Raw genomic sequence first — 13388 nt, forward strand, 5'->3', positions numbered from 1 at the left:
TAAAAATGGCGGCAACGCGCAGCTCTTTATATGGAATCCGAATCTCGAGAGAATCCGACAGCGGGATGATGACATTTTCCCTTGTTCAGGTTTTCCGAGTCAGGCGGGAACAACCGAGCCTGCCTCGGACCAGTGTAAACCACGTGGAGTTCGTCGGGAATTCGGTTCTCGGAGAACCGAACCCGCTCCTCTCTACCTTATACCCATCAATTTTTTTATTTTCAATCTAAGCCCCTGCAGTTTTCTGTAAGCATCTGCTTCGCTATGATGATCAACAAGTCACAAGGGCAAACACTCAGGGCTTGAGGCGTAGATCTTAGGACCAGCTGCTACAAGCATGGCAGAGGTGTCACTATCACTGGTGACACCCAGAGAGGTGGCGAAGGAGATTGTAATGCAGTGCGCGCAGATAAGCAGCGCAATGGTAAAAAGGAGGCATGGTTTCATAGGTAGGGGCGTGGCCTGGTGGCCTGAATCTACATTTTGTTGCTCCGGGTGTCCCGGGGGTTGGGGGCTGCACCCGGGGACTAGTGTGTGTGCGGTGCTGGCTCCTGCACAGTGACAGGGCATGGCCACCCAGCATGACGCCTCCATTCTTGACCATGCTGTAATTGCAGTCGCACTGCAGTTCAGCGTGATCATAAAAAATGGTGTAGCCTCCTGCTGGTGCAGACTGTATGTGCGCGCAGGAAGCCGCCACCATTTTTGTGATCACAGCGGCTGAATGTGATGTCATACAGCCGCTGTGACCACGCCCCCTGTGTCTCCTCCGTTGCAGACCCCATTTTGAAGCCTTGCCCCCGCACCGCTCCATCCCTGACTTGGAAATGGAGTGTTGCTGACCCCCCTCTCCCCCCCCCGCCCCGATTGACAGGCAGAGGCGATCGCATTCTCTGCGGGGTGCCGCAGAAAATGCAGGCACATGCGTATGCTGTTAGCAATTTTTGCAGTTGGATCGCTTATTGTGATTGCATTCCAACCTGAATCAGGCCCTATTACCTATCACAATGCGCTGCGGGCAGTACAAAATTGGGTTAATATAGGAGTAAAACTCCCAGACCTGTGCTCCTTAACTGTACCTGGTGGCTAGTGGAGCGGCTGCCCAGTAATCAGTGTCCACGCCAGTGCGCACACGGTCCACCCCCTACGGCCACGCTCCCCTTCATCAGCGGCCTCGTGATCCGGAAGGGCGGTGTGTGTGTGACTGACCTTAGGAAGAAACTGGAGCCTCCGCTGCAGTGACCCAGCAACCAGGGCACGGGAGTATACAGCGCCGCTGGGAGTGATGAAGCTGCAGTAAAGATGTCTATTAGACCTAGCCTGCTGCAGCCCTTGTAGATTCTCATAAAACAAGTTCTTCTTTTCTTGTCAAAATTAATAGCTAAGAATAGGCTGCCTGAGGCAGGCCCCTGTTAAGTGGCCTGCTACTGAAGGCACCAACTACAAACTGAGCTCCCTGTTCATGGAAGCGGGGTTATAGAGGAGGATGCGCTGAGCATCTTGGGAACAGTCAAAAGCTTTGAGCCGGTTGGTGCCTCAGATCAAGATCCAACTCTACACCCCAATGTGAATCCTTGTGGAGTCCAGTGTACCCCACAGAAGAAATTAATGTGTCACACCCATTGGCAGCAACCTTAGAATAGCTGCTGATGGGCACAATTGAGAAAGGAAGGGGGGGGGGACATTTGAATCCAGCACATAGATGCAATTCAAATATGTAATTTGTACCTTCCTATTTTAAAATATAATGGATGAACCTCACCCTGTGAGAACAATCTTCATGATCAAGAGATCTCATATGCAAAATAAGTATGAGTTGGGATAGGGCTGGGGAGGGTGGCTGCTCGGGCAGCCCCTCCCCCGTCAAGTTAAGGAGATTCAACTGAGGACGCACAAGGGAACTCTCGTCTGGGGACAACAACTGCAGGGAGACCACATCTGTTCAGATGAACATGGGAGGGTGGAAGGCTGCCTAATATTGAAGCACCATCAAATATCAAACCATATGCAACAACTAGTACAAGCATTCCTGGGGGAAGGTCTGCAGAAGACGGATTTGCATACGGTGATGTCATCCAAGATGTGGGCCAAAGTTGGCTGGAACCCTCATCTGCATATGAAAAGAGAAAAGGGGCATGCAGGGCATGGCGGCCTTTTGCGGTGCTTGGATGACCCCTAGTTCGCATTAAACACCCCCACCCTCCTTTGGTGTGGGGCTCATGTTGGCCATGCCCCATCCCCTGAAGCATTCAAGCTGATTTCTTGCAGCAGCTGGGCACTGTAACAGCTCCAGAGCTGTTCTGTAAGGCAAGTAAAAGGGTGTGGGCCCTGCAGCACCACCTGTAGTTCGCATTGTGCGTTGGAAGGCACAAAGTAAGCAGACGGGAGGAGAAGTCAGGATAGTGCGCAAGGGCATCCTTTTCTCTTAGTCCGTAGAGGATGCTGGGGTCACATTAAGAACCATGGGGTATAGACGGGATCCGCAAGAGACATGGGCACTTTAAGACTTTCAAAGGGTGTGAACTGGCTCCTCCCTCTATGCCCCTCCTCCAGACTCCAGTTATAGGAACTGTGCCCAGGGAGACGGACATTTCGAGGAAAGGATTTATTGTTAAACTAAGGTGAGCATCTTACCAGCTCACACCTTAAGCATGCCGCAGAACGTGGCATTCAACAGAACACAAGCCAACGGCATGAACAATTGCAGCAAAAAGCTGACCAGAACCATAACATAACATGTGTATAACCACAAGTAATAACTGCAGACACAGTATGGACTGGGACGGGTGCCCAGCATCCTCTACGGACTAAGAGAAAAGGATTTACCGGTAGGTATTAAAATCCTATTTTCTCATACGACCTAGAGGATGCTGGGGTCACATTAAGAACCATGGGGTTATACCAAAGCTCTTGAACGGGTGGGAGAGTGCGTACGACTCTGCAGCACCGAATGACCCAACTTGAGGTTATCATCAGCCAAGGTATCAAACTTGTAAAACTTAGCAAAAGTGTTTACTAAATAGCTGCTCGGCAAAGTTGCAATGCCGAGACTCCCCGACCAGCTGCCCAGGATGAACCCACCTTTCTAGTAGAATGGGTCTTCACCTAATTCAGTAACGGCAATCCTGCCATGGAATGAGCATGCTGAATCTTACCACAGATCCAGCGCATAATGGTCTACATGGAAGCAGGACACCCAATCCTGTTGGGAGCATACAGGACAAACAGAGCCTCTGTTTTCCTAATCTGAACCGTTCTGGTGACATAAATTTTCAAAGTTCTGACCACAGCCAGAGACTTTGACTCAACGAAGGTGTCAGTGGCCAAAGGCACCATGTGGAAAGATGAACCACCTTCGGCAGAAATTGTTGACGTGTCCTCAATTCTGCTCTATCTTCATGAAAGATCAAATAAAGGCTCTTGTGATACTGCATGGTTTGTACTGTTTTCCATGTGCTCCCAGATCTTTCAAGCAAGTAGCATGGTCAAGAAAGTTCTGTTTGAAAAGAAACAACATTTACTGTCATTGTTATAGAATTTGGGAGAAAAAACAAGAAGAAATCTGCACTGTTGACGCACTGGACAGAATGAATGAATCATAAAATATAACCTTTATTAAGTATGTATTAAAATTGGATAAATATTAATATTATTATCCCAAACTGCAGTGAAACATAAAGGTTAAAATCACAGAACTAACATACATGTGCATAAGAAGAATAAAGAGATGTGAAAAAAAGGTTTAAAAAGCGTGTCCGTGTGTGATTATTTTTGAAGGCACAACCCTGGCGGGGTTGTTTATATAGATATATATGTTGCTAATAATCACTTTCTAGCGTAATGTTATTAAATAGCTGTTAGTATCTATGTCGTCAGGTACCACTGGGTCGTATCCTATATACTCCCTTCACTCAATAGGGGTTACCTCCCGGGAAGCCATCCCCATTGGCGAATTTGTGGGGGTGATTGAGTATAACCGGTAAGCTAACCTCCAATTTGTGGGGTGCTTAGGTAGATGGGGATCACTTATTTCTCTGTGTCCCCTAAGACTATATTCCTAAATTCAATACCACAGGGGGATAGCTTTCTATATCGGATAAGGAATCACTTGATAGGGAAATCTCTATGCATCATGGAAAGATCATATTTATTAATATCCAAACTAAAAAAATGATGAATAGCTTTAATTTAGCTGTTTAGATATAGTTAATTGGCGAGATATACCAACAGGTGCGGTTGCCTTAAGGAATATGGCAATTCCAATATAAATAGCAGCCCTCCTTCATATAATCAGCCAGATCTTATTAAATCTGGTCCAGATATAGCCGTTCAGATATACTTAATTGACAACATATATCAATCGGTGGGGTTGCCTTAAGGAATATAGCAATTCCAATTCTCATATAAATAGCAACCTTCCTTCATATATTCAGCCAGATCTTATTTAATCTGATCTAGGCGTAGGCAATAATGCTTTCCTTAGAGGTATAGCCACCTCAATTCTTATTAGGAAGCAAAGTGTCTGTCATAATGGTTTATCCAATTCATCTAAGAAATAATATATTCCATGTGTCAGAGATTCATTACTCTCTATTTACACTGTTAAAGAGTTAATTCTTATTATGTTACAGTGTAATGAAATTATCATATAGGGAGATGTGGCAATTCCATGTGCTATATATATAATAACCCTTAGTGGTCCAGATTCCACAATGAGGAATTTTCTTATAAACCGCTGAAACACACAGCTGTTTGACTGACTTCCAAATATATCTATCTCACTTTGTAACAGTCTTATGATAGAGAAACTGTTACATATTCGGTCACTTAGTTATCTAAAGGTAAACAGACTCAGTGTGAGGGTAATATAATATATCAAATGCGCTGTCAATAATCGTGGTAACTGGTGTAATAATGTGGTATATTGAGTATGCTAGTAAGGCATATAACTGCTCTCCAGCCTTTAAGTGTTACCAATCAATTTGTTACACTGTAAAGGATTTATGGTGTCCTGTTAGGACATGCAGCTGCTAGGCTGACTCAAAGATTTATCCATTTGTAACAATTATGTAACAGTTATATACATGTTACTGGTATTACATAGAAATAGTATGACACAGGCCAGCAGTCCCATGTGTCTAGATTCCACAATAGGATATTTTCTTTGTCTTATAAACTGCTGGAACACACAGCTGCTAGACTGACTTCAAATATATATATTACTTTGTAACAGTCTTATAGTAAAGAGACTGTTACACACTGTCATTTAGTTATCTCAAGGTTAGCAGATTCTGTGTGAGGATAGTGTTCTGTTAGAACATGCAGCTGCTAGGCTGACTCATAGAAAATGTATCCATTTGTAACAAATGACACATACAGCATTAAATTAATATCTATAGCAGCCCATGTGACATCTCTACTCTTATCATAATTGTCTGGTTATTGCCAATCTGGACAGCAGGAGTGATATATATTCACTAGTCCCAATATCCCATCATATAAATATACCCACACTGATATACTTTCTTATCAAGAGTTATTAGTAGCTATCTGTATGCACTTTAGACATTGTATCTGCTAAGTGACATCATATCTAGTGTATTCCTTTCTTATAGCTCAGCTTCTATTCCCTATTAGTGGAGACTAACAGCTAACATCATAATCATATATTTTTGTTTTATAACATTTCACATGAGTCAAATACACGCGGACACGCCGTGCCCTACACGTGTGTTTCACTGCATCTATGGCAACTTACATTAAAGCTAACAAGAAAGCACACTCGTTCTGTCTTTAAACTGATAAAAGAAACCCCAATAATATGGGGCATGCAAAAATTGAGATAAAACTCAGTTTTGCTCCTCTCCACGGAAATCTTTAATAAAAGGCGAAATATTTGTTAGTTCTGAAGAGAAACCAGAGCATGACCAAGATTCCACCTGTCGCCTGAGTGCCATGCCAGCAGTTCTCATTGAGCTCAAAGTGAGCACCCAATTTGAAAGAAAGAAAGCAGATTTCTCACCAGGCTTCCCCTAGCTATAAACATGGTTTGTACTCTTTTCCATGTGTTCCCAGATCTTTCAAGCAATTAGTATAGTCAAGAAAGTTCTGTTTGAAAAGAAACAAACATTTACTGTCATTTCTATGCAAATGAGCTTACATTAAAGCACACTCGTTCTATCTTTAAACAGATAAAATAAAACCCCAATAAGATGGGGAATGCAAAATTTGAGATAAAACTCAGTTTTGCTCCTCTCCACGGAAATCTTTAGTAAAAGGCGAAAGATTTGTTCGTTCTGAAGAGAAACCAGAGCATGACCAAGATTCCACCTGTCGCCTGAGTGCCATGCCAGCAGTCCTCATTCAGCTCAAAGTGAGCACCCAATTTGAAAGAAAGAAAGCAGATTTCTCACCAGGCTTCCCCTTGCTATAAGCATGGTTTGTACTCTTTTCCATGTGCTCCCAGATCTTTCAAGCAAGTAGCATGGTCAAGAAAGTTCTGTTTGAAAAGAAACAGACATTTACTGTCATTGTTATACAAATAAACTTACATTAAAGCCAACAAGAAAGCACACTCATTCTGTCCTTAAACTGATAAAAGAAACCCCAATAATATGGGGCATGCAAAAATTGAGATAAAACTCAGTTTTGCTCCTCTCCACGGAAATCTTTAATAAATGGCGAAAGATTTGTTCATTCTGAAGAGAAACCAGAGCATGACCAAGATTCCACCTGTCGCCTGAGTGCCATGCCAGCAGTCCTCATTCAGATCAAAGTGAGCGCCCAATTTGAAAGAAAGCAGATTTCTCACCTGGCTTCTCCTTGCTATAAGCATGGTTTGTACTGTATTCCATGTGCTCCCAGATCTTTCAAGCAAGTAGCATGGTCAAGAAAGTTCTGTTTGAAAAGAAACAAACATTTACTGTAATTTCTATGCAAATGAGCTTTCATTAAAGCACACTCATTCTATCTTTAAACCGATAAAAGAAAATCCAAAAAGATGGGGCATGCAAAAATTGAGGTAAAACTCAGTTTTGCTCCTCTCCACGGAAATCTTTAGTAAAAGGCGAAAGATTTGTTCGTTCTGAAGAGAAGCCAGAGCATGACCAAGATTTTCATCTGAAAATATGTGTTCTCCCTGCAGTTGTTGTCCGCAGATGAGAGTTCCCTTGTGCTGCCTCAGTTGAATCTCCTTTACTTGACAGAGATGTGCCTGAGCAGCGGCCCTCCCCAGCCCTATCCCAAATCATACTTATTTTGCATAGGAGATACCATGGTCATGAAGATTGTTCTCCCAGGGTGAGGTTCATTCATTGCATTCTGGGTATGCTGACCCCTGTGATTTCCCCAATGTGGGAAACTCGACTGCATTATTTGTGGTAGTGGGGGACTGTGTTTGTGCTTTCCTCTGGTCAGCTCTGGTAAAAGTCAGATTTCTTTGTCTCAGATCTTCCTCTAGCCATGTTCTTCTTTCGAGAGTTCCCTTGTGCTGCCTCAGTTGGATCTCCTTCACTTGACAGGGGGTGCCCGAGCAGCAATCCTCCACAGCTCTAGCCCAACTCCTACTTACCTGCCAGGTGAGATACTATGATCTTCACTGTTAGGGCAATCAGGATGTGGAATTCCCTGCCAGGGAAGGTGGTAATGGCGGACTCTGTAATTGGATTTAAAAAAGGAATGGATACATTTCTGAATGAAAAAGCTATCTAAGGTTATAATACTTAAAATATCAACATGGTTAATCCGGGGGTAACATGAGTTATAGTAGCTAACTAGTCATAAAACATTATTCAGCAAGTATGTAGAATCATCACAACTTAAAACAGGTTGAACACGATGGGCAATTTGCCTCTATTCAACCTCAAAAACTATGTTACTATATGTTACTATATTACTATGTTACTGTAGTATACAGAACACCACAATGTAATGAGCAGTGATAGTGAGCACTGATGAGGATACTAGAACTGACACTGAGCAGCAAGATGCAGCACTGGACTATTAGTAATGTACTGTAGTATGCTGAGCACCACAATGCAGCACAAGACAATGAGCAGTGATACTGAGCACTGATGAGGATACTACTGAGAACTGACACTGAGCAGGAGAGACACACTACTAGTATTACTGAGCAGCAATAAGTAACCACTGATACTGAGCACTGATATTGAGATTTCCACTGAGAGAACATAGCCACGTCCTCTCCGCTCTCTCTTCAATGCACGAGTAAAAATGGCGGCAACGCGCAGCTCTTTATATGGAATCCGAATCTCGAGAGAATCCGACAGCGGGATGATGACATTTTCCCTTGTTCAGGTTTTCCGAGTCAGGCGGGAACAACCGAGCCTGCCTCGGACCAGTGTAAACCACGTGGAGTTCGTCGGGAATTCGGTTCTCGGAGAACCGAACCCGCTCCTCTCTACCTTATACCCATCAATTTTTTTATTTTCAATCTAAGCCCCTGCAGTTTTCTGTAAGCATCTGCTTCGCTATGATGATCAACAAGTCACAAGGGCAAACACTCAGGGCTTGAGGCGTAGATCTTAGGACCAGCTGCTACAAGCATGGCAGAGGTGTCACTATCACTGGTGACACCCAGAGAGGTGGCGAAGGAGATTGTAATGCAGTGCGCGCAGATAAGCAGCGCAATGGTAAAAAGGAGGCATGGTTTCATAGGTAGGGGCGTGGCCTGGTGGCCTGAATCTACATTTTGTTGCTCCGGGTGTCCCGGGGGTTGGGGGCTGCACCCGGGGACTAGTGTGTGTGCGGTGCTGGCTCCTGCACAGTGACAGGGCATGGCCACCCAGCATGACGCCTCCATTCTTGACCATGCTGTAATTGCAGTCGCACTGCAGTTCAGCGTGATCATAAAAAATGGTGTAGCCTCCTGCTGGTGCAGACTGTATGTGCGCGCAGGAAGCCGCCACCATTTTTGTGATCACAGCGGCTGAATGTGATGTCATACAGCCGCTGTGACCACGCCCCCTGTGTCTCCTCCGTTGCAGACCCCATTTTGAAGCCTTGCCCCCGCACCGCTCCATCCCTGACTTGGAAATGGAGTGTTGCTGACCCCCCTCTCCCCCCCCGCCCCGATTGACAGGCAGAGGCGATCGCATTCTCTGCGGGGTGCCGCAGAAAATGCAGGCACATGCGTATGCTGTTAGCAATTTTTGCAGTTGGATCGCTTATTGTGATTGCATTCCAACCTGAATCAGGCCCTATTACCTATCACAATGCGCTGCGGGCAGTACAAAATTGGGTTAATATAGGAGTAAAACTCCCAGACCTGTGCTCCTTAACTGTACCTGGTGGCTAGTGGAGCGGCTGCCCAGTAATCAGTGTCCACGCCAGTGCGCACACGGTCCACCCCCTACGGCCACGCTCCCCTTCATCAGCGGCCTCGTGATCCGGAAGGGCGGTGTGTGTGTGACTGACCTTAGGAAGAAACTGGAGCCTCCGCTGCAGTGACCCAGCAACCAGGGCACGGGAGTATACAGCGCCGCTGGGAGTGATGAAGCTGCAGTAAAGATGTCTATTAGACCTAGCCTGCTGCAGCCCTTGTAGATTCTCATAAAACAAGTTCTTCTTTTCTTGTCAAAATTAATAGCTAAGAATAGGCTGCCTGAGGCAGGCCCCTGTTAAGTGGCCTGCTACTGAAGGCACCAACTACAAACTGAGCTCCCTGTTCATGGAAGCGGGGTTATAGAGGAGGATGCGCTGAGCATCTTGGGAACAGTCAAAAGCTTTGAGCCGGTTGGTGCCTCAGATCAAGATCCTACTCTACACCCCAATGTGAATCCTTGTGGAGTCCAGTGTACCCCACAGAAGAAATTAATGTGTCACACCCATTGGCAGCAACCTTAGAATAGCTGCTGACGGGCACAATTGAGAAAGGAAGGGGGGGGGGGGACATTTGAATCCAGCACATAGATGCAATTCAAATATGTAATTTGTACCTTCCTATTTTAAAATATAATGGATGAACCTCACCCTGTGAGAACAATCTTCGTGATCAAGAGATCTCATATGCAAAATAAGTATGAGTTGGGATAGGGCTGGGGAGGGTGGCTGCTCGGGCAGCCCCTCCCCCGTCAAGTTAAGGAGATTCAACTGAGGACGCACAAGGGAACTCTCGTCTGGGGACAACAACTGCAGGGAGACCACATCTGTTCAGATGAACATGGGAGGGTGGAAGGCTGCCTAATATTGAAGCACCATCAAATATCAAACCATATGCAACAACTAGTACAAGCATTCCTGGGGGAAGGTCTGCAGAAGACGGATTTGCATACGGTGATGTCATCCAAGATGTGGGCCAAAGTTGGCTGGAACCCTCATCTGCATATGAAAAGAGAAAAGGGGCATGCAGGGCATGGCGGCCTTTTGCGGTGCTTGGATGACCCCTAGTTCGCATTAAACACCCCCACCCTCCTTTGGTGTGGGGCTCATGTTGGCCATGCCCCATCCCCTGAAGCATTCAAGCTGATTTCTTGCAGCAGCTGGGCACTGTAACAGCTCCAGAGCTGTTCTGTAAGGCAAGTAAAAGGGTGTGGGCCCTGCAGCACCACCTGTAGTTCGCATTGTGCGTTGGAAGGCACAAAGTAAGCAGACGGGAGGAGAAGTCAGGATAGTGCGCAAGGGCATCCTTTTCTCTTAGTCCGTAGAGGATGCTGGGGTCACATTAAGAACCATGGGGTATAGACGGGATCCGCAAGAGACATGGGCACTTTAAGACTTTCAAAGGGTGTGAACTGGCTCCTCCCTCTATGCCCCTCCTCCAGACTCCAGTTATAGGAACTGTGCCCATGGAGACGGACATTTCGAGGAAAGGATTTATTGTTAAACTAAGGTGAGCATCTTACCAGCTCACACCTTAAGCATGCCGCAGAACGTGGCATTCAACAGAACACAAGCCAACGGCATGAACAATTGCAGCAAAAAGCTGACCAGAACCATAACACAACATGTGTATAACCACAAGTAATAACTGCAGACACAGTATGGACTGGGACGGGTGCCCAGCATCCTCTACAGACTAAGAGAAAAGGATTTACCGGTAGGTATTAAAATCCTATTTTCTCATACGACCTAGAGGATGCTGGGGTCACATTAAGAACCATGGGGTTATACCAAAGCTCTTGAACGGGTGGGAGAGTGCGTACGACTCTGCAGCACCGAATGACCCAACTTGAGGTTATCATCAGCCAAGGTATCAAACTTGTAAAACTTAGCAAAAGTGTTTACTAAATAGCTGCTCGTCAAAGTTGCAATGCCGAGACTCCCCGACCAGCTGCCCAGGATGAACCCACCTTTCTAGTAGAATGGGTCTTCACCTAATTCAGTAACGGCAATCCTGCCATGGAATGAGCATGCTGAATCTTACCACAGATCCAGCGCATAATGGTCTACATGGAAGCAGGACACCCAATCCTGTTGGGAGCATACAGGACAAACAGAGCCTCTGTTTTCCTAATCTGAACCGTTCTGGTGACATAAATTTTCAAAGTTCTGACCACAGCCAGAGACTTTGACTCAACGAAGGTGTCAGTGGCCAAAGGCACCATGTGGAAAGATGAACCACCTTCGGCAGAAATTGTTGACGTGTCCTCAATTCTGCTCTATCTTCATGAAAGATCAAATAAAGGCTCTTGTGATACTGCATGGTTTGTACTGTTTTCCATGTGCTCCCAGATCTTTCAAGCAAGTAGCATGGTCAAGAAAGTTCTGTTTGAAAAGAAACAACATTTACTGTCATTGTTATAGAATTTGGGAGAAAAAACAAGAAGAAATCTGCACTGTTGACGCACTGGACAGAATGAATGAATCATAAAATATAACCTTTATTAAGTATGTATTAAAATTGGATAAATATTAATATTATTATCCCAAACTGCAGTGAAACATAAAGGTTAAAATCACAGAACTAACATACATGTGCATAAGAAGAATAAAGAGATGTGAAAAAAAGGTTTAAAAAGCGTGTCCGTGTGTGATTATTTTTGAAGGCACAACCCTGGCGGGGTTGTTTATATAGATATATATGTTGCTAATAATCACTTTCTAGCGTAATGTTATTAAATAGCTGTTAGTATCTATGTCGTCAGGTACCACTGGGTCGTATCCTATATACTCCCTTCACTCAATAGGGGTTACCTCCCGGGAAGCCATCCCCATTGGCGAATTTGTGGGGGTGATTGAGTATAACCGGTAAGCTAACCTCCAATTTGTGGGGTGCTTAGGTAGATGGGGATCACTTATTTCTCTGTGTCCCCTAAGACTATATTCCTAAATTCAATACCACAGGGGGATAGCTTTCTATATCGGATAAGGAATCACTTGATAGGGAAATATCTATGCATCATGGAAAGATCATATTTATTAATATCCAAACTAAAAAAATGATGAATAGCTTTAATTTAGCTGTTTAGATATAGTTAATTGGCGAGATATACCAACAGGTGCGGTTGCCTTAAGGAATATGGCAATTCCAATATAAATAGCAGCCCTCCTTCATATAATCAGCCAGATCTTATTAAATCTGGTCCAGATATAGCCGTTCAGATATTCTTAATTGACAACATATATCAATCGGTGGGGTTGCCTTAAGGAATATAGCAATTCCAATTCTCATATAAATAGCAACCTTCCTTCATATATTCAGCCAGATCTTATTTAATCTGATCTAGGCGTAGGCAATAATGCTTTCCTTAGAGGTATAGCCACCTCAATTCTTATTAGGAAGCAAAGTGTCTGTCATAATGGTTTATCCAATTCATCTAAGAAATAATATATTCCATGTGTCAGAGATTCATTACTCTCTATTTACACTGTTAAAGAGTTAATTCTTATTATGTTACAGTGTAATGAAATTATCATATAGGGAGATGTGGCAATTCCATGTGCTATATATATAATAACCCTTAGTGGTCCAGATTCCACAATGAGGAATTTTCTTATAAACCGCTGAAACACACAGCTGTTTGACTGACTTCCAAATATATCTATCTCACTTTGTAACAGTCTTATGATAGAGAAACTGTTACATATTCGGTCACTTAGTTATCTAAAGGTAAACAGACTCAGTGTGAGGGTAATATAATATATCAAATGCGCTGTCAATAATCGTGGTAACTGGTGTAATAATGTGGTATATTGAGTATGCTAGTAAGGCATATAACTGCTCTCCAGCCTTTAAGTGTTACCAATCAATTTGTTACACTGTAAAGGATTTATGGTGTCCTGTTAGGACATGCAGCTGCTAGGCTGACTCAAAGATTTATCCATTTGTAACAATTATGTAACAGTTATATACATGTTACTGGTATTACATAGAAATAGTATGACACAGGCCAGCAGTCCCATGTGTCTAGATTCCACAATAGGATATT

At 44.2% G+C, this 13388-nt stretch overlaps 5 non-coding genes across 5 annotated transcripts; 1 reads left to right on the forward strand and 4 right to left on the reverse strand.

The window, feature by feature from the left end:
* Positions 1-5809: 5809 nt before the first annotated feature.
* Positions 5810-5925, reverse strand: LOC135009277 (U5 spliceosomal RNA). Its single transcript, XR_010208835.1, has one exon. It is a non-coding gene; the product is annotated as a U5 spliceosomal RNA (small nuclear RNA).
* A 275-nt stretch (positions 5926-6200) lies between these two features.
* LOC135009250 (U5 spliceosomal RNA) lies at positions 6201-6316 on the reverse strand. The gene has a single exon (XR_010208809.1). It is a non-coding gene; the product is annotated as a U5 spliceosomal RNA (small nuclear RNA).
* Positions 6317-6602: 286 nt separating this feature from the next.
* LOC135009272 (U5 spliceosomal RNA) lies at positions 6603-6718 on the reverse strand. The gene has a single exon (XR_010208830.1). It is a non-coding gene; the product is annotated as a U5 spliceosomal RNA (small nuclear RNA).
* Positions 6719-6988: 270 nt separating this feature from the next.
* On the reverse strand, positions 6989-7104 carry LOC135009255 (U5 spliceosomal RNA). The gene has a single exon (XR_010208814.1). It is a non-coding gene; the product is annotated as a U5 spliceosomal RNA (small nuclear RNA).
* Positions 7105-7248: 144 nt separating this feature from the next.
* On the forward strand, positions 7249-7411 carry LOC135009280 (U1 spliceosomal RNA). The gene has a single exon (XR_010208838.1). It is a non-coding gene; the product is annotated as a U1 spliceosomal RNA (small nuclear RNA).
* Positions 7412-13388: the final 5977 nt, after the last annotated feature.

This window comes from Pseudophryne corroboree, unplaced genomic scaffold (genome assembly GCF_028390025.1).
Source record: "Pseudophryne corroboree isolate aPseCor3 unplaced genomic scaffold, aPseCor3.hap2 scaffold_225, whole genome shotgun sequence".
Lineage (NCBI taxonomy): Eukaryota > Metazoa > Chordata > Amphibia > Anura > Myobatrachidae > Pseudophryne > Pseudophryne corroboree.